Here is a 24,119-nt window from a genome sequence, read left to right on the forward strand (position 1 = left end):
TTAGTCCGTCCCACTGAGGAAGCACAGGAGAGACACAAGGAAATCATGGGAAGAGAGAGGGATTTTTAGAGGGATGAGACGTCCTTTCCACTGAAGTGCCACATGAATTCATCAGCTGTATGGGCAGAGTTAGCAACAGCTTTCAGCTGTACGGCTTCCGGGAAGGCTGCTCTCGTGTATCCTCACTCATAGCTCCTCGGAGATCCCTCGTCGATGCTCGCTCCTCGGGGCAGAAATAAGAGCTTTGAGACGGCTTCACGAAGGGGGGCCAGAACAACTTCCGGTTCAGCCGAGGAGGAGTGAGAAGCTATCAAATAAGAGATGCACCTATTTTTTTCCCTTTTTGCTTCCTTCTCTGTCCTTGCTGCTCTGACCGTCATGTTTCATCTGCTTCAGTATTAGAAATGGACCTAGAACCCCAAATGACTGCATATAAACAGTGTATGACTGTGACTCGTTGAACCGTAAAAATCATCAGACAGCTAATAAATGAACACTTGATAGCTAATTAGCACTCAGTGTCACATCCTGTTCCCACTCTTAGTTCATGTTTTGTTTGTTTCCCTGATTTCCTGTTTTATTTTGTTAACTTACCGTCTGTCTCTGTTTCAGGTCACTTGTCTTCCTGTCTTTGTCTGCCTTCCCGCCTGTGTGATTACCCTCCCTTCCCTAATGTGTGTCACCTGTGTGTAATCGTCTTCCTCTGTCCCAGTGTATATATAGTTACCTTGTGTCATTCATTAGTTGCCAGATTGTTGTAGTACCTTGTGTCTCACTCTCCAGCATTATCTCTGGTGTTTTTTTCCCAGTGTTTTTGTAGACCTCTAGCTCTTCTTTTTGACCATGTCTTTTGCCTGCCGATTTTGTTACCTTCGCCTGGATTGTACTCTGTACAATAAAGCTCCATTACCTTTCACTCTCTGCTCTGAGTCATGCTTTTGGGTCCACTGTTGCTCCGTGACACTCAGACTAGCAGATGAAGGAAAGGCAATGGACATTACTCATTAGGCATCACTCAATAGGGAGAATTTCATTCAAATCAAACTGGCAAACATATTCTGCACCAAAAGGCTTGGAAGGCCTTTGAATCAGTAACTCCTCTGAAATTACACAGAACCGATGCTTTGGACATGGTTTGCAAGAGAAACCAAACATATTGGTAATGTTGGTAAAATTGCAGACACATCTCTAATATGCATGTAGGCCTTTACAAATTAGCATACAGGCCCCTAAAAGAACAGTCTACCATCATTTGCCTTTCTTGATAAAACTGTTTCTGTGATGATTATGTGTGAAAGTACTAAATACCAATATTTCCCACAATATTTGAGCATGCTGTGCAGCTTCGGTTCACCATAAAATATGCCGTGGTGTGAAACTGGCACTACCAGATCGTGCTGAGTACAACTTAGTCTCACTTCGCCAACTCAAAGCCCCACCATCTGCCATGTTGTCACATTAATATTAAAGGCCATTAACTTTTTTTCTCCTTTTGTTCTGTCCTATTTATGTTTTTTTCCTCCAGTCATCATGAGGCTGTGATTTATTCTCAAATGTATATATTTTCGGACCATGAATTCCTCTTTTACTTCTGAATCCACCGTGGTCTCAAAGCTCAGTTTGTTGACCGTTGTGCCAGAAAAAGACCCGCAGGCTGTGTATACCAAGCAGGTGTGTACTAAGTTTAAAAGAAAAAAAAGGAAACATTTCTATTTGATGCAACATCAAGCACAAGCCAGTCAGACAGTCAGGCATGTGGGTGTCAATGGAAGAAAAGCATAGAGAAAAGTAGCTTTTCCCTGAAAGCTCGTTAATCCCAATTTAGCTGTCAGAGGGATGAGCTAGGTGTGTGTGTGTGTGTGTGTGTGTGAGTGAGAGAGAGAGAGAGGGGAAATGTGAAGCAGAGAGTAAAGTGTTCTTGTAGCCTTACACCCTTGCTCCGTAAGCTGTCACATCAACCAGCCAATTAGCCTGATGGCCAATGAAAATTAAATACCAGCAGTGTTGTGTGTTTGCTGGGGTTGGGGTGAATAGGGCTTTAAGACATTAAAAGAGTCCATATTAATTGTTCGGAACAATGGTTAGTGATGTGAAATCTTAGAGTGGTCAAGTGCCAAATTTCACGGAGTTATGGGAAAAAAAATATATATTCTTGTTCCGTTTAAAAAACATACTTAGTTTCAAATCACTCTGAAATACAAATTGTCCTTTCTGTACTACTTCTGTATTCATGTTTGGGTTAAACAAACATGATACAATAATTGTCCCGAGCTATTGTCTCTTTGTCTCCAAGCTCTATGCTAAGCCCAGCCGATTCAGGTGTTATCAGCCAAACAAATAGGCGTTATCACTTGCAATCCCTACCATAGATACGAGGCAGTAGGCCCCTACTCTACCTCAAAGTTGTCTCAGTGGGCCGTTTATCCATTGGTTAGGTGGATCACACATCTGCGTCAATATTCAACATTCGGAGCAACCACTCGACTGCAACGCTGTTTGAGTAAGAAGGAAGGTTAGGGTGATGGATGGCTCAAACAAACACAGGACCAGTGATGCCGGGTAACGCGTTACTTGTAACGCGTTACTCTAATCTGATCACTTTTTTCAGTAACGAGTAATCTAACGCGTTACTATTTCCAAACCAGTAATCAGATTAAAGTTACTTATCCAAGTCACTGTGCGTTACTATTTTTGTCATTTTCCTTAGTAAAATTATATATTGTTTTTGCTTTCTTCTTGCGTCTCGGGGAGTGAAGTCACGTATGCGACAAGTCACGTTTTTAGCATGTGGACAGGTCACGTTTTCAGCATGTGGACAGTTAACGTGTACCATGCAGTGACACAAACGTAAACAACAATGGAGGGAGGAGAGAGATGCGCGTTTTCTAGCTGGAAATACAGTCACTATTTTGAGTTTGTGTCAGCTAAAGATGGCAATATTAAGGTTCGTGGTACACTCTGTGCTGGTGGCGACAAAGTGCTATCTAGCTACAAAAATACTACGTCAAATTTGAAGAAACATTTGGAGTCGCAGCACTGCAGTCAAACTTACAGAGCAAGTCCCACCAGGTGGTGCAAAGCAGAGAGAAGAAGGTCCCCCACCACCCAAACAACAAAAGCTGGACTTCGGTGCAAAACCAGTAAGTGGGGGAGAGTTGAAGAAGTTGGTCGGGCAGTATGTTGTAGCAGAAATGCTGCCCTTAAACACGGTTGACTCGCCTTCGTTTCATGCGATAATAAACAAGATACTACTACTACTACTACCTACTACTGTCAATGCCGAGTTGCCTCACAGAACAGCTTTGTCACAGTTGTCATTTTTATGTTGAGGCGGCGGGGTGTTGTCAGCAGCTGCTGAATGTAACTAATAAAGTAACTTGTAATCTAACTTAGTTACTTTTAAAATCAAGTAATCTGTAAAGTAACTAAGTTACTTTTTCAAAGTAACTGTGGCAACACTGCACAGGACTTACACCTAAGAGAGAGAGAACGCTGTCTGTATCTAGTTATAAAATCTAATGTTAACATTGACATGATTTAAGGTACGTAGGTAACGTAGGTTAACTTTCTTACAAGACATTCTTAACTAACGCCACAAATGTATTTTAACCCAAACCACGATCTTTTCCTAAAGCTAACCTTTAATTGCCTAGTCTCGCTTTGCCAGAACTTGGGATGGTTTATTGGCATTTCTTTAAACCAATCACAATCGTCTTGGGCGGCGCTATGCACCAGACTGAGCCATGGTGGCGCTGCAAAATAGCCTCGGGAAGGAACTTGTTTTGGTGGAACGTGGACATCCAAAAGTTGTTTTAGTCGTGCAACAGAAAACTCAGCTGGGACACTTAGTCTAGCTATAGCTGTCTGGATGCTTTACGTGTGTCTGTCTGAGTAAGACAGAAAGAAAGACAGACACTAGTCCGACTCTGCTTCCTCCTCTCAGCTCTTAATTAGTGCTGAATGTAAAGTGACTCAAACATTTTGAAGCATGCACATATGCTCTCATCACCTGTGCCAGGCACACACACACACACACACACACACACGCACACACACACACACGCGCGCGCGCGCGCGCGCGCGCGCACACACACACACACACATGCACACACACACACACACACATGCACACTTACATAAATGTATTCAATCTTTCTCCAGAATTCCAAGACCTATCTCATGGTTTCATTTTTCAAAAGAGAGTGTACTTATTTTGAAAGGCTTCTCCTCACTAGCCAAATGTCACTCAAAGGGAAATTGGAACAAAAGTTTAACACACACTGTGCTGACTCTGGATAAGGACCACTGTATGAGAAAGGTGCTGGAGAGGACAATCTACATAATGAGTTAAGGATTCCACAAATTGCACTTTATTCCTCTTCTCATGCTCCTCACAAGACACTTACATAGTTTACATCAACTCCTAACATTGTCAGCTATCCTCGTTCAACTCAGTCTGCTTTGAATAACTTCAATATGCCGCTGTTCTGCATTAGAGATTTACCAACAAGTCCTCTAAACCTTTCGACGATATGGGTCAGTTGTTCCTAACCCTCTATTACGATCCACGTGAGCGTATCATATAATAGCGCCCCTAGTGGCGGAGAAAAATTGCTGTTTAGTTTTAGATTTAAACATGACTCAAACCCCACTCTCCCAGGTGAAAGTGTGTTTCTTTAACCCATCCACCACCCCAACTTGCCTCCTCATGCAGAAATGTACGGCCAAACAAGGGCACCACTATACCGCCACTATACACCTAAATGTATGGTCTTATTTTTCTGCTTGAACAAAATACAGCTAGGAGCGTTGTTCAGGGGAGGACAGTCTCACATTTACATTTGGTTACAGTGTTCAGTGTCAGAGCAGGAAAGAGTGGGATGCTCATGGGTAAGACAAATGTAAGCATTTTGATGACATTTTGTTCATTTTATTGAACCATGATAAGAATGTTTGCATAGTCCCTAGTCAATTCTTAACCATCCCTCCTAGTTTTTAAACATGGGTGTTGGACCAATGACGTAATAGGTGGACCAATTACGTAATAGGTGAGAAATGTTTGTTGTTAAAGTTGTGGAGTTACAATAAAATGTCTAAAGCATAAAATCCTTCTAAATGTACCACCCTAATGGCAAATAGCAGCAAGGTTGTCCTGATATTACTGTCAAGGGCACAGAGCACTCACATATGTCCAGCCATGACAAATCAAAAGAACTTTATTATTGTCAGGCTCCATTGTTTTGGCATCTACAGAATCAGGTGATTATCAAAAGCTGAAATCCATAACTTTCCACAGGTAACGGGGCCTTGAAATGATGTTTGAACAACAGAGAAGAGTTGTTGGCTAGGAGCATGCTGTCATTTGAATCAGCCATTGCAAAACACCACCGACTTATTGATATTAATGCATAGAAATACAAACGTGGGAAACCTGTCACTTCCTCTGCATCTTGTTTAAGTAGAATTTATTGGCACTGTCAACCAGGAAGGGTGAGCCCTGAGAGGCTAATTAACTTTTCTCAGTAGCACAGTATGGAGTGTATCCAGCCATGCTAATCATGCCAGCATTTTGTGTTTTACAGTATTCAAACATATAGACATGTTAACCAATGCCAGCTTGCAAGGCAGGTGGAGCACCTACCAGCTTGCATTCAGATGCATGTTCTGTACATTTGCCGTAACGTCAGCCTTTTACACAATACCAAGATTAATTCAATCTCAGTTGGTTTCTTCAGAGGATTGAATTCTCTGAGGTCAGTTTTTAGTTGTTTTTTTTTCAGCTGCAGTATTAATTAGGGGTCGACCGATACTGGTCATTCAGGGCCAATACCGATTATTAGTAGGTAATGAAACTGATATTTGGAACCCATATGCATTTATAGTAAAAATGAAAATTGTTTAGTCAAAATTTACATTTTGGAAGTTTGTTTAAATGCTTTAAGCAATTATTTAATAAAACTGAAATGTTAAACACTAATATAAATAAATAAAAACAAAAATAGCTTCCTGAAGTATCAACATGCTAACAGTTTGTTTGCAGGTGTTGCAGACTGCTTACAGAGCTGTGGCAAAGCCAAAGTAGCGCACCTTTTAATTAATTAACTTCATCGGTTATCGATAGAATAAAACATTTGATACAGATAATCTGCTAATTGTCAAATATCAGCCCAGATAATCGGCCAGGCCGATAATTGGTCGAAACCTAGTATTAATTGTAAGCCATCTTCTGTCATTGTGTAAAAAATGCTCTATGGTGTTTTAAGTCCCCAACGTCGACTTCAAGGCAGCGCTGCGACCGTCGACTTCAAGGCACCTAACCCTAACCTTAACCCTAACCATTGCCTAATCCTAGTGCTGACGTTGGGGGCTTAAAACACCAAACACCGTAAAAACCTACAATTGCAAGACTAAATTGAATACTGTAGGCTACTACTACTAAACACAGCAATATACACCATATATACAATTATATATCTGAGGTAGTTGGATATGACAGTATATACAGTGTATATTTGTGAAATATACTGTTTAAATGATGTGATTAACACTATTAAATATATAATTTACATAAATGTTGGATGCTTGTTGTTGCAGGGTTATTGCAAAAGGTTTGATCCTGACCCCATTCAACAATGGTATAAACACTGGAGTAAAGACTGTAAAGCTTGATTAAATGTGACCAGGTCAGATTTGTGAGAAAATAAAACCAGTTTTGGATCACAACAGAGGAAATCAACTTTTTCAATCAATACAGAAAACAGTAGGGAACTGACTTCCCTTTCAATCAAATGTGTTGTATTTTTCCCAATATTAGCATGCGCCTTACAATGGGGCTTCTTCAGTCCCATTTGTCTCTGCTGGAGGCTGTCTACTAACTATTTTATCTATTTATTTTTTATTCTTTTTTTGTGTCTGTCTTGTATGGCTTCACACCAACTGTATTGGATTTCAAATTCAATTGACTTTTTTCTTCTTTTTACTCCTTCCCACTTACCCTCATTCAATTCTGCCTCCCCCCTCCCCCCTCCGCATTTGGATTCAGTCACGTCCCAAAAGCTGAATGCTTAGTGGTTCAACTAATAATTCCATCATCGTCATTAAATATTAATAGAATGAAGCGTCCCGAGCAGTAAAAAAAAAGAAAAAAGATATAGAAATGGGGTAGAGAAGCTCTAGGGGTGTCTAATGAAAATTTAATATTTCTGTAATAGCGTTTTGAGTGATATTTTCATTATTCCATAATGACACTCTAAAGTCTCAGTGGTTGGTAATTAGCCCCCTACTCATATAATAATTCTGTCTGATCCTTTTTCTGTTTCTCCGTCTCCTTTTTCAAACAAATGTCATAATTCAGCACATCACACGTTTACAAGACTGTCAAGTTCTGGTTTACAGCTGAACTCAACCTCAGCGGGCCAAGTAGGCCTAAGTGGGATAAGGAGCTTCAGACGGGGTCAGCCCTATGTTCCCACAGCCCAATGGTCCCACAGCCCTATGTTCCCACATTTCTAAGATTTTTCTTTAAATGCGGCCCTATGTTCCCACAGCCCTATGTTCCCACATTTCTAGGACATTTTCAAAATTAGATATTGTGTTCCTACATTCCCCTTCAATTTAAGCCCTATCCTCCCATAACCTGTTTTAGAGTTAGGGTTAGGGGTTAGAGTTAGGGGGATAAACTCTGATACAAATTTATGAGAAAGGAAATGTGGGAACATAGGGCCAAATTTTGGAAATAACATCTTAGAAATGTGGGAACATATGGCTGTGGGAACATAGGGCCTAATTTTCAGTGAAAAAAAATTCTTAGAAATGTGGGAACATAGGGCTGTGGGACCATAGGGCTGTGGGAACATAGACATGCTCCCCTTCAGACAGGTTAAGTACAAGCTGGGTGGGGGCACCAGAACTACTAAATGGAATCGAGCATCAGTTTAAATTAATTGTCCTTTGTCATAGCCACCTAAATTTAAAGATCAGAGTCAGTCTCCAGGATGTAAGGCAAGAAACTCAGCAAAACAAAAACAAAAACGCAGAAAAAGCAGTTCTCTGTTTGACAACAGCGTATTCAGTTGCGTGTTGTGCAGCCTGACGTGCAAACACAGGGATATTGTGGGTCACCAGGTTTGGTGTAAAACAGTCCTACATGGTTCAGCCTGTTGGATACCAACTGCTAGAGAAAATCCCCCCCCCACCTTGCTCAAAGTACCAACTACCAGCCGATCAGACTCGCAACGTAACAACAACCTGATTGAGCTGCGGCTCTGCAGGCTGTATCCGGTCCTGGCTCACCCCACCTCTCAACCAACCACTTCACACCTCACCCCCAGCCATCTGCCCACCCTCACCATCGCGATCTGTCAGAGGTATGCCGGATGTACAAGAGATTTAACTCCAGGAAGGCTCCTGTCCAGGGCTAGGCCTTGTATCTTTTGATGATGATGATGATGATGATGATGATGATGATGATGATGAATTTTATTTTGGTTAACATACATAAAACAAACAATTATTTCCCACAATTTGCCACCGTAGCTAACCGAATAAGGAACAGGCTGAAGCCAAGGCTTATTTTTGCCTATCCTATCCCAAAATCCCTACAGAATCACCCAGAAATCCAACAAAACTAAATGTAACCAAACATTTGAGTATAATCCTAGTGATACATTTTGCAATTTACATTGTATTCAAATTACTTCATAAGCGTTAATTAATTTAGATTTTAAAGCTTTTTTTGAAACTCAACAAAGTCGTACACATTTTCAACTCATCATTTTCCTGCCTCGCTCCAACACACAGATCTTCAGCACATGTACAGTACGTGCGTAAGCAGGTTACTGTTAGCTTTCAGCAGTAACCTGATTTGTAAAAAGTCCCGGCAACAAGAACTCCACTTTCTGTCATTGGGGTAAGGGATTAGAGAAACCAGATTATCACGGCTATATTTCAGCTGAAGAAACCCCAGTTTCTAACAGGGTATTTACAAGTGCACATGTCCATGACAAAGATTACAAATAGAGAAAGTATCATAGTGTTTTAACATCAGTATAATTATACTTAATGTAAGTAAGCCATGGTCAAAACAAGGTTGGGGTAGGAAAGACATCTGATTTTTGACCTGCTGCATGTGTACGTAGATTTTACAGTAATCTTTGAATATAAATGCATCCTTCTCCTTCATAACCTCATGTCTCCCAGTATCCTGATTTATTATATTCCATTTTAACAGGTTGAATGTGTTCCAACGCATGTTCCCTTCTCCGTCCCTGTCTGCTATAAAATAATAAAGAAAATAGAGACCTTAATGATTAACGCCCCGTCTCCCTGACATCTTTAAACTTTTAAAGCGTTGGGTTGGCACGTCTCTAAAGACCCCCTGCAGTGCGTCAACCACGCTCACTACCAGTAGATGATGCCACCAGCAGGAGACTGCACTTCACCCTCCAGTATGTACCATATTTGAGGATTTAATTTGTGGAGTTCTGACACTCGGAGCATTCTCAGCCGATAGTGCCAGTATCTCTCTGCCGGTGGATCTCCGATTCCTGACAGACAGAAAACACCATGCAATGCCGCAAGAGCACCTCTCTGACTCACTGACTCTCAGCACAGATGTAAGGCTGGTTCAGCCTAAAATAACTCAAGAGATGTTCAAGTGGAGCAACATACTGTGTGTACTTGAGTGTGTGTTTGGAGGGGGTTTTGGAGTGATGGTGCAATGTGTTTTGCATATGTCCTTCCTGTAAGATTAAAATAGTTCATGTACACTCAGTTGCCACTTTATAAGGTGCACCTGTACAATCTTATGCAATCCAATACCACAGTTCTGCCATGAATTGTACCTTTGCAAAGCTTTGTAATGTAGTCATGTATTTATGTTGTACTGGACAACATTATTGAAAGATGTTTCTAATGTTTTGTTCACTCTATTTACAGTACATACATAAGGCGTGACACATGTTCAGGGATACACATTTCTTAACATTTTGTCAAAAAAAAATCGCACTTTATTGTGCTGAATTATGTAAATTTCAAAGCAAGAAATTGAGAATACATACAATGCAAAACAGACAAGGAAAGGAAAAAAAAATCTCAAATTCTTTGAGGTGAGGTAGGTGCTGCTGGCATAATTCTGTATTTCCAAACTGTGATTAAAGACAGATGCTTTTCTAAGTGCCCAAAGATGCACTAATGATGCTGATGTTATTTGCAGCTTCGTGATGCACTGCTTGTAATTATCGAACACATGACCTCTCCAAGCCCTTCACGGAAAATCAATGAGTGCAGTGTGGCATATTGGAAAGGGAATGTTAAAGCTGTGGAGTGCAGGGTGGGTGGTGGAGACAGAAGAGGTTCTCGTGTTGGGTCATTGACGTGGATTGATAAACTGTTGCAATATTTATGATGTAATTAACACATATGCCCTCACTCCATAAGATATAAGACGGAAAGGGGAAGATGAAAGGAATAAGAATAGCCATAATAGCATGTGTTTTCAATCTCACTGCGTTGATACAGACAGTGGGATCCATCTTTATTGTTACAATGACCTTGCTCATAGTGTCCTGTGTTCACTTGTTTTCCTGTTGATACTTGAAGATGGCCGTTGAAATCTTGCCTAAATATAACAATATTGCATATCAGAATGTATGGATGCTTTTCCTGTTATTATGCATTACATATTAGTTCCAGAACCTTCAGAAAGACTTTACTTGGTGAGCAGGGATCGTTACAAAAAAGGAGAAAAATCCACTTAGTAAATCCAAAATAAACAAATCCCTCATTTCCACACGCATTAATTCAGTAGGGATGCCAAACTAAAAATTGCTCTTTAACAGAGAGAGAGAGAGAGAGAGAGAGAGCGCGAGAGAGGGGATGATGGAACAGTGTTGGCTGACATGGGTATGGGTCAATCAGCAATGAATTACGGGAATCTGCATGCAGCACATTTTTCTCTTCTAACTGCCTCTCTGTCTTCTCTCTTCACAGAACTAGCCATCAAAACTATTTGTTATCCAGCAATTACACTGCTGCTAATATGCTTCAACACTACTAGTAAATACATGTAGAATAAGTGCACATTTTGATATAAATTTGAAATGACTATGATGCAGTTGGAGGCTCTTTCACTTTTTCAGATTATATGCAATATCTGTGACCCCATGATGCCGTTTTGTGCACACTATTAAATATTGCAATTCTGCAGCAAAAGACAGTCATAGAAATAAATAACACAAGATTGAAAAACAATTACATGAAGCCCAGAATATGTAATTGTCTTTAAAAGCAATTTAGAAGAAAACATTGGCTTTCGTCACCTATAACCCTATAAATGGCTTTTACACAGCAGAGGCTGATGACTGATTATTTCTTGTTATTTTAATTTAGAGTGAGAATGAGCTCCGCTATGTTTTAAACCTTTCTGTAAACCTTTAAAAAAAAAATATTAAAATAGGCCTGCAATTGTTGTAAATTACTTAATGAGCTTGGTTATTGCATGTTAAAAACAGAAAGGACTTAATTTTAAGGGTCAATTGTGCCAAAAGAAAGTTTATAAAATGTTATGTCCAGAGTACAAAATGGAGAGGTGGAGGGTTTCTCAAAAAACAGGACATGATAGATAAGAAACATGCTGAAAAAACATAATAGATAAACTTTGAAATACCACAAACTGATTTATTACAATACAGTTTTAAGTGTGGTGACCCATTCACTTCAAGTTCCAAGGGTGTATGATTAATAAGGGTTAGGGGAACTGTTCAGACTCACTTGTCGATAAAATCATACAACATCATCAATCAAATTCTTTTTATGGGAAAACATTTTTTTTACAAATGTTGCAACAACTATGCATCTTTTTTTCAGCCAAAAGTAAAACTACAACATTTCTCAATGAGCCTCAGAGATGGCTTATTGAGTTTTCTGGAAAGACCAGTATGAAGAAAGTAAGATAATAATCATGGAAAACATTCTAATAAGCTCATTTAGATAACTCCATCAAAGTAATAAGTGTTGCCTGATTAAACAATTATTTTCAAATAACTTTCAAGGTAAGTATTTGAAACCAGGACAGTATAAACTAATCTTGTATGAGCAGGTAGTGTTCTAATGTAACACATATTAAAGGGAGTAGAGCAGAAAAAGCACAGAAGTAAATGACTGCATTCCATTTATATGAGCTAGTGTGAGGGTCCTGGTATTGTGCATGCTGGCTCACTGGCATGGCATACTGGGACACTTAACTCTTGTGTTGTCCTTCGGGTCCCAGTGACCCGAAGGACAACACAAGGGTTATGTACTTCTGTTTACTTTGTTGAGAATTGCTCTCTAAACCCTGTCTCTTGTAAAGTAATTAGTAAAGTTTATTTCTAGAGCACATTTAAACACAGTTTAAGCTGACCAAAATGCTGTACAAAAAGCACTAAGGTGCTGTATTAACCCTTGTATTAACCCTTGTTTTGTGACAATGGAACTGAGTCATTGTTAATGAAATTAGCTTCACCTGGGCTTCTCCTGCTTTGACAAGTCAAAATGTCTGCCTATTCAGCTCACCTGTGGAAGCTTCCTCAAACTGACAACCAAAGAGTTGTTGAACCCCGGAGGAAGGGCAGAACAATTTGAGGGAAATGTCTTATTGCAATTTTTCTGACCATAATTTAAATCGTGATGAAATTGCTGTGATTGCTGTATGGTATATGTATGGTCTACATACAGTATTAAACAAGGTTTTTCCCCAACTGGTCAGCCATGAGTAAAGCCAACTTATAAGTAAACCAATTGTTCATGACATAGTTGTCCACCATGGTACCATAATAATCAACCCGTTCTCACTCTTAACTCGTAAAATACTGATGCTTGGACAGTGGCTCTCAGTGTCGGATACCGATAAATCCCCCTTTAGCGTCTGCATGGAACTCACCGGGCATAGCAGCAGCTCGACCGTGGTGCTGTAAGCTGTAAACACCCAATGCCAATGATTTTTTATCTCTTGCTTTCATCAATATCTGCCCATGGCAACAATGGTTAATGTTAGGCAAAAGAAATACACTAGTATATGCCTATATGGTTAAGGCAACCCCTTCTCACTCCCAACACTTAAGACGCTTGGTCAGTGGCTGTCAGCGTCGGATACGACGCAAAAATCACCCTTTAGCGTCTGTACGGGACGCACCGGGCAGAGTAGCACCTCGGCTGCAGCGCTGTATGATTTCGTAGTATTAAGAGTGACAACAGCAGCGAGTAGTGTTAAAGACCAAAAATCCGCGTAAGGAGGTTGGTTGAGGTGGTGGCTGGGAAATACAACACAGGACTTTCACCTAGGACATCGGGGTTTGTGTCCCATTCTTCCCCCACATGTCACTGAAACGTACTTTTTGTGACCCCATGCAAAATATACGTTTACCTGTCTCATTCTTGTGCCGCATGTCAGTCAAAAAGTGCCGCAAAGAGTCCCGACCCAGAGCGTCAAAAAGTGCTGCCAAGAGTCCCGACCTAGAGCGTCAAAAAGTGACACCAAGAGTCCCAACCCTAAAAGTTGGGAGACAGACAGGTTGAGCTGCTTCACAGAGCTTTTAGGGTCATAAGCTTCAAACAATGATATGATTTGCTGAAAGAGTAACTGGAAGATTCTGACAACCGTTGCCTTTCCACCAGCTGCTGGTCATTGACACCTCCTCTACTAACTCAACGCATTCTCACGAACAGGTTTAGCTGACACTGTAAGCCGGGTACTGGTCACCGTGAGGTGACGGGTGTGACAGCGCTTATAGTTGTAGTTACTTTTAGCCACAAAAAGTTGATTGTGATTGTGATTTGGGATAAAACACTGGTCCCCTTAAGTAGTACACCCGGGACACGAACACCCGTTCCCTGGGTAAAAGTGTTGTGTTTTCCCCTTAACCTTCTCTGGGACATGAACTTCGCTTCCCCGTTTGAAAGCCCTGTGGGGTTTTTTTCCCCGACGCAGACTTTTCGTAGCTATATGTATGAGTGGTTTAAGAGATCAGCCTGAGCTAGCTGCTAGCTACCTTTGTTATAGTCTAGTGACATGATTGGATCAGCGAGTTTGTTTTTCTAGAGAAAGACTCACAACTCCGTTTGTATTTTCCGTCACTATTCGTCTGTGATTATACCCAATGACAATATGTAGTAATGTAGCGACGGCGTGGTGAGAGAGCTTATGCAGTGATAACGGTCATCCACCGTAACTGGAAATATATCCCACAGCCCAAGTAATTGTGTGAGTGTAGGTATGCATGTCTGCGCTAAATGTGTGTGCATGTGCATGTCTGAGGGTGTCAACAGCTTGACCCGCAGTATGTTAATGACACCAATTAAAACAATTGAAACAGCTTTAATTACTGCAGCCTCAATTATGCCTGCCTCAACAGGCCTGTCTGCTTGACCCTACACAACACACACACACGCACACACTCACACACTGCAACTCACATGCAGGAAAGCAGACGCACACACCTACACAAACACAGGCAAACAAGGCAAAAACACACATTAATGCACACACATTTTACAAATAGACATGTGTTGTATACCTTGACACACACACACACACACACACACACACACACACACACACACACACAAATGCTCTTCTCCTGTCAACCTAATGAGCCTTTTAAAGCCTCATAAGGCCTGATGATGATCATGACGCAGTTTTGTGAGCTATTATAACATACAAAGTTTAGGTGTGTGTGTGTGTGTGTGTGTGTGTGTGTGTGTGTGTGTGTTTGTTTATGTGTGTGTCTTGATATTCCAGATATATTAAGCCTGAGAGGCAATGTTGCCAGTCTCTTCCTCCTTCTTAACGCTCTAGCAGTTATAGAAACACGGTACATGTATGCATATTCGCATTGGTTCATTACTGAGGAAATGAAAGCCTCTTCTCTATTTCTACTGGGAAGTCTCTCAGTTTGCATTTTGAACACTTTTGTGTCTGTGTGTAATAATGGAAAGTCATATTTTCTTCCTTGGTATATCTACATCAAAGGTGTGATTACAGCCATCTTTGGTTCACTGAAGCATGTGTTGTACCACAAAGGTGGGCTACAAAAGTGTGAGGAAGTGACTGTTTTCTGTAAGATTCATCTCTAAATCTATGCTGCCATGTGAGCCAGGTGCTAAACAGTTGCATTTTACTGTAATAGCCACAGGGTATAAAAATAACAAATAAGCATACGTCTTTGTAAATATACCCACACCTCACTTCTATTAAACTACATTTAAAAAATAAAAGATGCATAATGATGGAGACTAGCACATACAGTACTAATCATCCTCCCACTCTTCATTTTTTCCATCCATTCATCCTACGCAGGGTCAGAGCATTTCATTTTCTGCTCATTTTCTGTGTGTCCCTGTGGGCCACATTACCTACAGCGGTGCCATACAGTAGTGTCAGTAAGTATTAACCTTGCAACTAACCCCCAATTTCCACCGGTTGCGGAACGGGTGCGGAACAGCAGCGGAGTCAATAGGTTTCCATTAAAGTCAATGTGTGTTTTTCCACTGACTGCGGAACGGCTGCGTTCCGACTGCGTCCCAGCTCCGGCGGTCCGCAGCCCCCCGGAGCAGATACGCAGAGCTTCTATTTTTGCCGGATGCCGGAGAGCTCCGCAGCAATTCAGCACACAGCAGATAGTGCGGGACAGGAAGTGGAGCACAGAAACAAAATAAAACATCTGGTTAATTTTCAAAAATAAAATACACCGTGCTCACGGCGGATCATATTTCCCTGCACTACACCTTGAAAACACAGCACAGAGTTGTTTCCCCTCTACTCCTCTGGATAGAAACAAACTTGTTGGTTTTGTGGTTCTATTCTACGTGAATTCGCGAGATCTCGTGGGTCCTCGTGACTACAGCTGTCAGTCATGGCTGCAGCCGTACTGCAACAAATCCGGACCTGGTGGGTATTGACGGACGGCAGAGCACAGAGTCGTTCCGCAGCGGAGCCGTTCCGCAGCCATTCCGCAACCAGTGGAAATTAGGAGTAAGCCTTTACATTGTGTTGTAATTAAATGGGACACCATTTTTTACTTCTCTGTCCTTCAACTTCTCAGGGATTATCTATCACCCTCTTGACTCCATGCATTCTGTCATCATTGTATTTTATTTATGCCTGCCAAAGAAAAGGCTTTTGTTCTCTTTTTCTGTTATATCCAGCTTGTGTTGTAATATGTTTAGAGGAAAATGTACTTTTAAAGGTAAATTATCTCTCTCTGAGTCTACAGAATCTTTTGATCGTGTTTTACAGCATCCTGTTACCAGATTTAATACACCCAGGCATTTGTATGAGGCATTTGCAGTGCTGATCTGAGGTCATTACTGCACGCAGTGGCAGGGAAGAAAAGCCTGTCACATGCAGTCACTGTGACATGTTTTTTCACTGATTTTAGGAGCATTGTTTTGGACCATCTTCTGCACTCAGTGCTCCTGGCCTGCCTGTGTGATAAGACACTTGTTGAACTGCTTGCATAGTTTTTGTGTACAGATTTTACACTCCACTTGCCTCACACTTATTCCCAAATAGTTTTCCACACAGCTGAACTGTCCTTTCAGCATGAACAGATACTTGGAAGAAAAAAAACCACTACAACTGAAAAGCATTTATATTACCACAATTGTTTTGCTTTGACAGTTAGTCACAGTAACGGTATAGGTTTGGACAAAGTGTTTTTGTTTCACTGCATATCTTCAGTACACAAAAACACAGGAGCACACGTGCTAACAAGACTAACAGCCAGCTCTATGACGCTGTATGTAGCTATAGCAGTGAGTTTGCAGGCATTTGTTAATTAGCCATAAACAATTAATTAGCTGAGGCTGGTGTGATCAGTTTTGCTGGACTTTTGTCATAGTTATTAAAAGGTATTGGTCAAATTACAATTTTGACTTTATGGTTCCAGATTTGAAAAAAAATCACAGGATTACCAAAGTGATTACAATTCATCCAGAGGGGGGACATGAATGTGTGTACCAAATTGAATTTAAAATGTCAGCAATCCATCAAGTAGTTGTTGAGATATTTCACTCTAGACCAAAGTGATGGACTGACTGACAGACAAGACAGACATGCCATCTCTAGAGCTTTGCCACCATAGCATTGCTAAAAATCCTGGGTTCCAACAGCAAAAGGGGTAATTCTAAATCCTACATCCAATATTCAAAACTATTAAGGAGTGAATAGATTATTTTAAGAGACACGGCTGAATACTCTTTCGGCTTTCACAACAGCTATCTTCTAATCAATGTAAGACCAATATTCCCTGATCAAAATGACATAATTTAAGGCTTTTGTTATTTTTTTTTAACCTTTATTTATTCAGGGCAGGTTCACTGAGGGAAGCCTTTCTTTTACAGGAACACCCTGATCACATTCACACAGTTGCACACATTCATACTTGGAAGCTGCCCAGTACAACCACAGTGGTGGTAATGAGGGTGGGACAAGCGTTGCTCTTACACTTTCCCCACCCAGATTTTATCCTGTCGGTCTGAATGAACCGACGACCTCCTGGTCGCAAGCTCGCGTCTCTAACCTTTAGGCCACCACTGCCACAAGCAGTTTTACAGCAAAGACATACGGATATTTCGTTGGCAACACTTTTAACAGCCATAATGACAGCTCTCAGAACAAGTTGGAGGTGACAGCCTTGTAACTTTGTTGCTATGATGGGAAGCATTTGTCCATGCCTGTGAAGGTTGAAAAGTAGCGCTTTTGAAAAGCTCTTTTTGTTCTTTGCATTCACACGATTAGACACCTGCTTTTTCAATTTCCTCCATTTGACAGGATTTATTAAATTATTTTTTTAAATCTCTCCTTTTTCTCCTTTTCAGCAAATAAAACTAGATGCATTTCCAACTTCATGTGCACAAGTGTGGACATAGCCTGAAATAACAGACCAATAAGTCATGGTGCCATTCTCTATCCATAGCTCTCTCTCCTTTATTTTAATAAAAAATGAACATCATACATCTCAGTCTGTCACGCCCTCCATCTCCAGACTCTTCCCTCAGCCCATTTCTCTTTCATACTTCTGTCTTCTCTGCTCTTGTCCTCCCAGTTGCTCACAGAGTTGTTTTCCCCTATTTTGGAAAGGCGCCATATTCTCTCCCTGTCTCAAACTCAGAGCCATTAATTCTGCTAATGACAGATAAATGAAGCATGGAGATGAGGAGGCAGAGCTAGAGCAGGGCTTTACACCCACACACACACACTAATGCACACCAGGCACAGGCTTGCACGTACAGAATATACATGTAAGTATAAACACACACACACACACACACACACACACACACACACACACAGATCACACTCTTAGCTGCTAATTGACTTTGATCGAAGACATTCTTCTTGAAATCTTTTTTTTATCTCACCCATGTCAGGGTGAGATGCTCTACCGTAGACAGTGTGCCGCTCGTGTATGTTGTCTCAGAGTGAATGGGAGACTGATGAGAGACACTCTCAAGTTTGGATTTACAGTTACTTCATAAGAGGATTACTCGACATCCTGGGAAAAGGGAATCTAACCAGTGTTTTGATTAAGCTTGCACGGGGAGGGAGAGCAACGGAGAAACAGCAGGCATTGTTGCAGCATCTTCAAACCTGAAGCATCAGCAGCTATTTCTGAGTACAAGAAAACAAAAAGCAAAAAATAAAGTTAACGAGACAAGGGAACACAATTCTGGAAAATGTGGAAAATGAAAAAATAAAGCAGCAGAATACAATAGAAAAATAGTAACCGTAATAACTACAGGACATTTTTCAGATGGTATAATCTGCCTGAAAAGACTGCAGGATTAAAAAATTAAAACTGTTTACTCTCTTCTTAAGCCTTTAAGGGAAGCATTTAAATCCTAACAGATGTTAGCTCTCCAAATACTTTGTTTAAAAATAAATGTACATTATTTAACTTTCACAGCTATAAATCAAACATTACTTTTTTTTTTTCTCCTCATTACCATACATTACATTTATGAAGTCTATTATAGCGCCAAGTGTTTCACATATAATGGGGATGTTCTTAATTGGGCTAATGAGCAGATGAAAAAGGTCAACACTCCACTTTAACTTTAAAACTCGGCGCAGCAATTTCAAACCGCCGCCTAGCTAACTGTGAAATATATTCAGCCTGTAGATTATCATTTTAATTAATCTTGCTTACTTGGTCGTGTAATTTAAACATTTGCTAGGTTTGCTGGATGGAAAGAGGAAGAGGCAGATGGAGGATGATGGGATGCGGGGTGTGACAGGGAGAAGAAGGAGGGAAGCTTTGTGCCAGTGGGTCTGTGTGTGTATGCAGGCGGGCAACTGCATTTGCAAATTAGTATCACCTTCACAGAAAAAAATGCTATTCTCTGCCTTATTAAGCCTGAAATGCCTAAGAATTTAAGCTCATGCTTTGAGGAGTAAATGCGTAAATGTGGATGAAACTGGGTAACAGTTAACAGATGTTGCAGAGAACTTGCTTTACACCCCCTCATTAAAAATATCCAACCATATTGCATTTCTTTTACACCCAATGCCAACGATTTTTTATTTCTTGCTTTCTTCAATATCTGCCCATGGCAACAATGGTTAATGTTAGGCAAAAGAAATACACTAGTATATGCCTATATGGTTAGAGCAACCCCTTCTCACTCCCAACTCTTAAAACGCTTGGTCAGTGGCTGTCAGCGTCGGATACCGACGCAAAAATCACCCTTTAGCGTCTGTACGGGACGCACCGGGCAGAGTAGCAGCTCGGCTGCAGCGCTGTAAGATTACATAGTATTAAGAGCAACAACGGTAGTAAGTAGTATGAAAGAAAATTGCGTTAGGAGGTTGGTTGGGGTGGTGGATGGGTCAAACAACATAGGACTTTGAACCAGGAGACCGGGGTTCGTGTCCCGTTCTTGTCCTGCGTGTCACTGAAACGTACATTTTGTAACCCCACCCATGACCTTTTCCTAGATCTAATTGTCCCGTTCTCGTGCCATGCCACGTCAGTTAAACGAAGTCCCGACCCAGAGCGCCAAAAAGTGATGCCAAGAGTCCTGACTAAGCGTGTCTAAATATGACGCCAAAGGGCTAGACGTGAGTCCCAAGAGCATCAAATAGTGACGCCAATAGTCCCAACCCAAAGCATCAAAAAGAGATGTCAAGTGTCCCAACCAAGCGCATTTAAATATGATGCTAAAGGAGACTTTTTGCGTCAATAATAAACTCCAAAGGCACTTGACCAAGCGTCGCTTTTTGATGCGATGGGAGTGAGAATGTGTTGGGTTAGAGTTACACAACTACAAGACTTGGTTAAGGTTAGGAAAAGATTGTGGCTATGGTTAATAAAAAAAAGAAAGAATTTGAATTGATCCTATCCACTTCCTCAAACCTTGTTTTCCATACATATAATAGGGCACACTTCTACCTGCAGTTGCACTGTTATTTGGTTATTACATTACATGTTATTTAGCTGACGCTTTTATCCAAAGCGACTTATTATTGCTATATATGGCAGAGGTCACACGCCTCTGGAGCAACTATGGGTTAAGTGTCTTGCTCAGGTACACATTGGTTGATGTATCGCAGTGGGAATCGAACCCAGGTCTCCCACACCAAAGGCATGTGTCATATCCACTGCGCCATCACCACGCCACATGTTTCAGCATGTAAGGTTTTTAGGTGCCAAATTGTACAAGATGGACGTAATTTGTACGAATACTGGGCTGAAACACTTGGTTCAGTAAAAAGTTTTGTGGCCCTTTTACACAACTGGAACTTTTACTTGGAACCCAGGAATGTTTTTAGGAACTGGGGAACTTTACTTGAGTTTTGACTACAGGTCCCCTGGTTTCAGTTCCGAATGTTCAGCATCGTCAAGGTGGAGTTTGGAGTGAACTCTAATGTCACTAACTGCTTAGTCTATATCCACGACGTTCCACTTCCGGGATTGCTCCGGTGCCGCCGGAAATTCCGCTGGATAGACCTCATTGTGTACGTTACCTTCTGCTTTCTTTGTGTTGGCATTTTAAACTCAATTTATCAATTTATGAGGACTATGGTTAACTGCTGCCCAGATCTCTGCAGGGTAAATCCAGACAGCTAGCTAGACTATCTGTCCAATCTGAGTTTTCTGTTGCACGACTAAAACAACCTTTGAACGTACACATGTTCCATCAAAACAAGTTCCTTCCTGAGGCTATTTTGCAGAGGCACCGTTGCTCCGTGCGGTGCTTAGTGCTGCCCAGGACGATTGTGATTGGTTTAAAGAAATGCCAATAAACCAGAGCACGTTTTTCTCCCATCCCAGAATGCTGTGTGGACTAGCCAGACCCTCCTGTGGAGGAAGGTCTGGCAATGCGAGACTACTAACTGCTCAAACACAAGCATTGGGACAGTATATCACATGTCTGCACCATGCATTTGACTGTCAACAAGCACTCGTTGTTGCAAGTACCCATATAGATGGCAATACCTGGTAGCCTACTTTTAACAATGCTTAAATAATGTTACGTAACCAACTCTTCATTTGCTCATAACACAGTTCAGAAAAAAATAACCAGAAAACAATCAGGAGATTTTTAGTGGTGTAATGTACCTATGTACTTTTACTCAAGTACTGTACTTAAGTACAAAGCTGAAGTACTTAGATGAGTAATTCCCTTTGATGATACTTTATATACACCACTACAATTGAACGAAACATTATATTAATTAATCCACTACATTTATTAAACAACTATAATTGTTAGTTACTTTTTAGATACATACTTTACATACAAAACATAAAGAGATTATACAATATTGTCTACTGTTACGGATTAAACTACCCAACAGCATATTAACTAGTTAATTAGGGTTTTACTATATATATATATATATATATAATTTTAAAGGGGCAGTGTTGCAATGCAGGACTAGAATATGGTTTAGTTCTTGTGACTATTTAGTGGAAAAAGATCATCATCACAGTTATTATGTTGAACTAAAGAACACCTACTCCAGTATTTGCAACCCTCTTCTTGTGTTTTCAATAGTACAAGTAAAAAATGGAAGATCACACAGTTCACTTACATAAATGATACAAACATGAGATTAGCTATTTTGCCTTTCACCCGCATTCATAAAGAAAAAATATTGATGACAAAAGTTCATGAGCTGTTGAAGGAGAAAATGAACACACACACAAACACACACACACACGCACCAAATCAATTCCCATGCATATTCATTTGTGTTTTGTAATGGGTTCTCTTAGCTACACATTTAGTTTTGCAGTATGATTTATGAGTCCCTTCTTGCTCTGCTGTTGCTATCACCCTTATACGCCACAGCCTGAAACCAGAAGTTCACCAGCCCCAAAGGTAATAGTATCATCAAAACTCTAACTTAAACATGATAGATTAACCAATGTCGGGGAAAGTAGGGAGTTGCAGAGAAAGGGTCACACACACAAATTACACAATACAATGTCACTCGTGTATATATATATATATATATATATATATATATATATATATATATATATAATACTGGCAAAATTGCATATTGCATATTGTTATAAGTAACCAGAAATTACGGGTGAGCACTAACTTCTCTCTTCCATCCATCCCTGCAGTTTTCCATTAGTCTTTTTGCAACAAACCTCACCTAACACATGTGTCATTAATTATACGATAGTCAGAGTTTTAGCTATCATCCCTGCAGTTTTGCATTACAGCTCTGTCATGTTTTGAAAGCCTGCTGTGAACCTTACTGTAACCTGACTTCTATAAATGAAGAAAGAGCCAATTACATGCTGTGGTGACAGTTAATGATTAAAGTATTTTTTTGTCTCTTTCTTGCTGGGTAGCTACATAATGAGCCATAGTTATGACAGTAGCATGAATAAATTGCATGTTAATATGGAGGGTAATAAGAAAATAGACGTTTTGCAGGACACATTGGGATCGAATGCTACCTCACACTGAAGCTGCAAATATCGTGTTTGTCTTCTCAATATTATTACCCACCCCCACCCTCCCATTGTGTCCAGTGGGGAATTGTTGTTTTCACCTTCACAGCAGGGCTGAGATAGAAAAGTAAACACATTTATTTTTCCATTGCTGGGCCGTTGCCACTACTGATATAGGCCTTCCCTGCAGTGTATTAGCATATACCACATCGTGCCAGATGCCATCATTTCATATGAATATCAGGAATTGTTGTGCATAAGTTTTTGTACGATATATACAAATCCGTTCACGAAAATGCTTTACAGTATTATAGTGAATATAGGATGGATTTATGAGTGAGTGATCATTTTCTTATGATGCCAAAAGACTTCATGTTTTTTTACACACATGCTCAATTAGCATCTTCTTTTTGAGAACTTTTATTTAAAAAAAAAAAAAAAAAAATGATAAAATTGAATTTTGAGATTTAAGGAAGGTTTGTTCATCTGGAATCACTTTGCAGTATATGATAGAATAGCATTGGCTCCTCTGATCATGGAGCCAAAGCTTGATTGTGATATGACAATGTCGGTATCATCAGCAAACTCCGCAGCAGACTGTTACGGGGGATTGCTGCAACACTGGCTACGCCATGTGTGAGAGCAGCGTGATAGTGGAGCGTATGCGCCACAGTGATCTGCTCTACAAACGTAAAAATATGCAAGTCTTCCATTTATATCGATGAAACACCAGAGCAGAGGATATTAATTTAATGCATAATTAACCCTTCCCATATTTATCCAATAAGTATACAGGCAAAAAACAACAACAACAACAACAACAACAACACACTGCTGGTATTTGATGAATGCTACAATATACTTGTTGCCATGCAGCCTTGATCAACCCATGCTCTCTGTGTCCTGCTGTAGCTGTTGCTGGTTTCTGACAGCACATACATCCCAGATGGAAGTAACAGTGGGGGACAGACTATGACTCCTGATGCTTTACATCTAAATACCACTGGGAACCTCATTTAAATTATCGCATGTAAAACGTTTGCTATTTGTTCATTTCCAATTACGCTGAGATGTAATTCCTTTTTCCAGATCACAGTCACAGTGGCCGTACAAACAGCCCCTGTTCTTGTTACTCACATCCAGCAGTGCAGCATTGACTTCTTT

General features: G+C 40.5%; 2 long non-coding RNA genes across 2 annotated transcripts in view; one reads left to right on the forward strand and one right to left on the reverse strand.

Annotated features, from left to right (window-relative positions):
• Positions 1-2,878: 2,878 nt before the first annotated feature.
• LOC116045154 lies at positions 2,879-12,422 on the reverse strand. Its single transcript, XR_004103863.2, has 3 exons — positions 12,239-12,422; positions 9,362-9,365; positions 2,879-2,889 (listed from the first exon to the last, which is right to left on the reverse strand). It is a non-coding gene; the product is annotated as an uncharacterized LOC116045154 (long non-coding RNA).
• Positions 12,347-24,119, forward strand: part of LOC116045153 — an 810,130-nt gene continuing 798,357 nt past the window's right edge. The window contains exon 1 of the long non-coding RNA XR_004103862.1: positions 12,347-12,443. This is a non-coding gene — a long non-coding RNA (uncharacterized LOC116045153). The remainder of the gene's footprint in view (positions 12,444-24,119) is intronic.

Source organism: Sander lucioperca, chromosome 14 (assembly GCF_008315115.2).
Source record: "Sander lucioperca isolate FBNREF2018 chromosome 14, SLUC_FBN_1.2, whole genome shotgun sequence".
In the NCBI taxonomy this organism is placed as follows: domain Eukaryota; kingdom Metazoa; phylum Chordata; class Actinopteri; order Perciformes; family Percidae; genus Sander; species Sander lucioperca.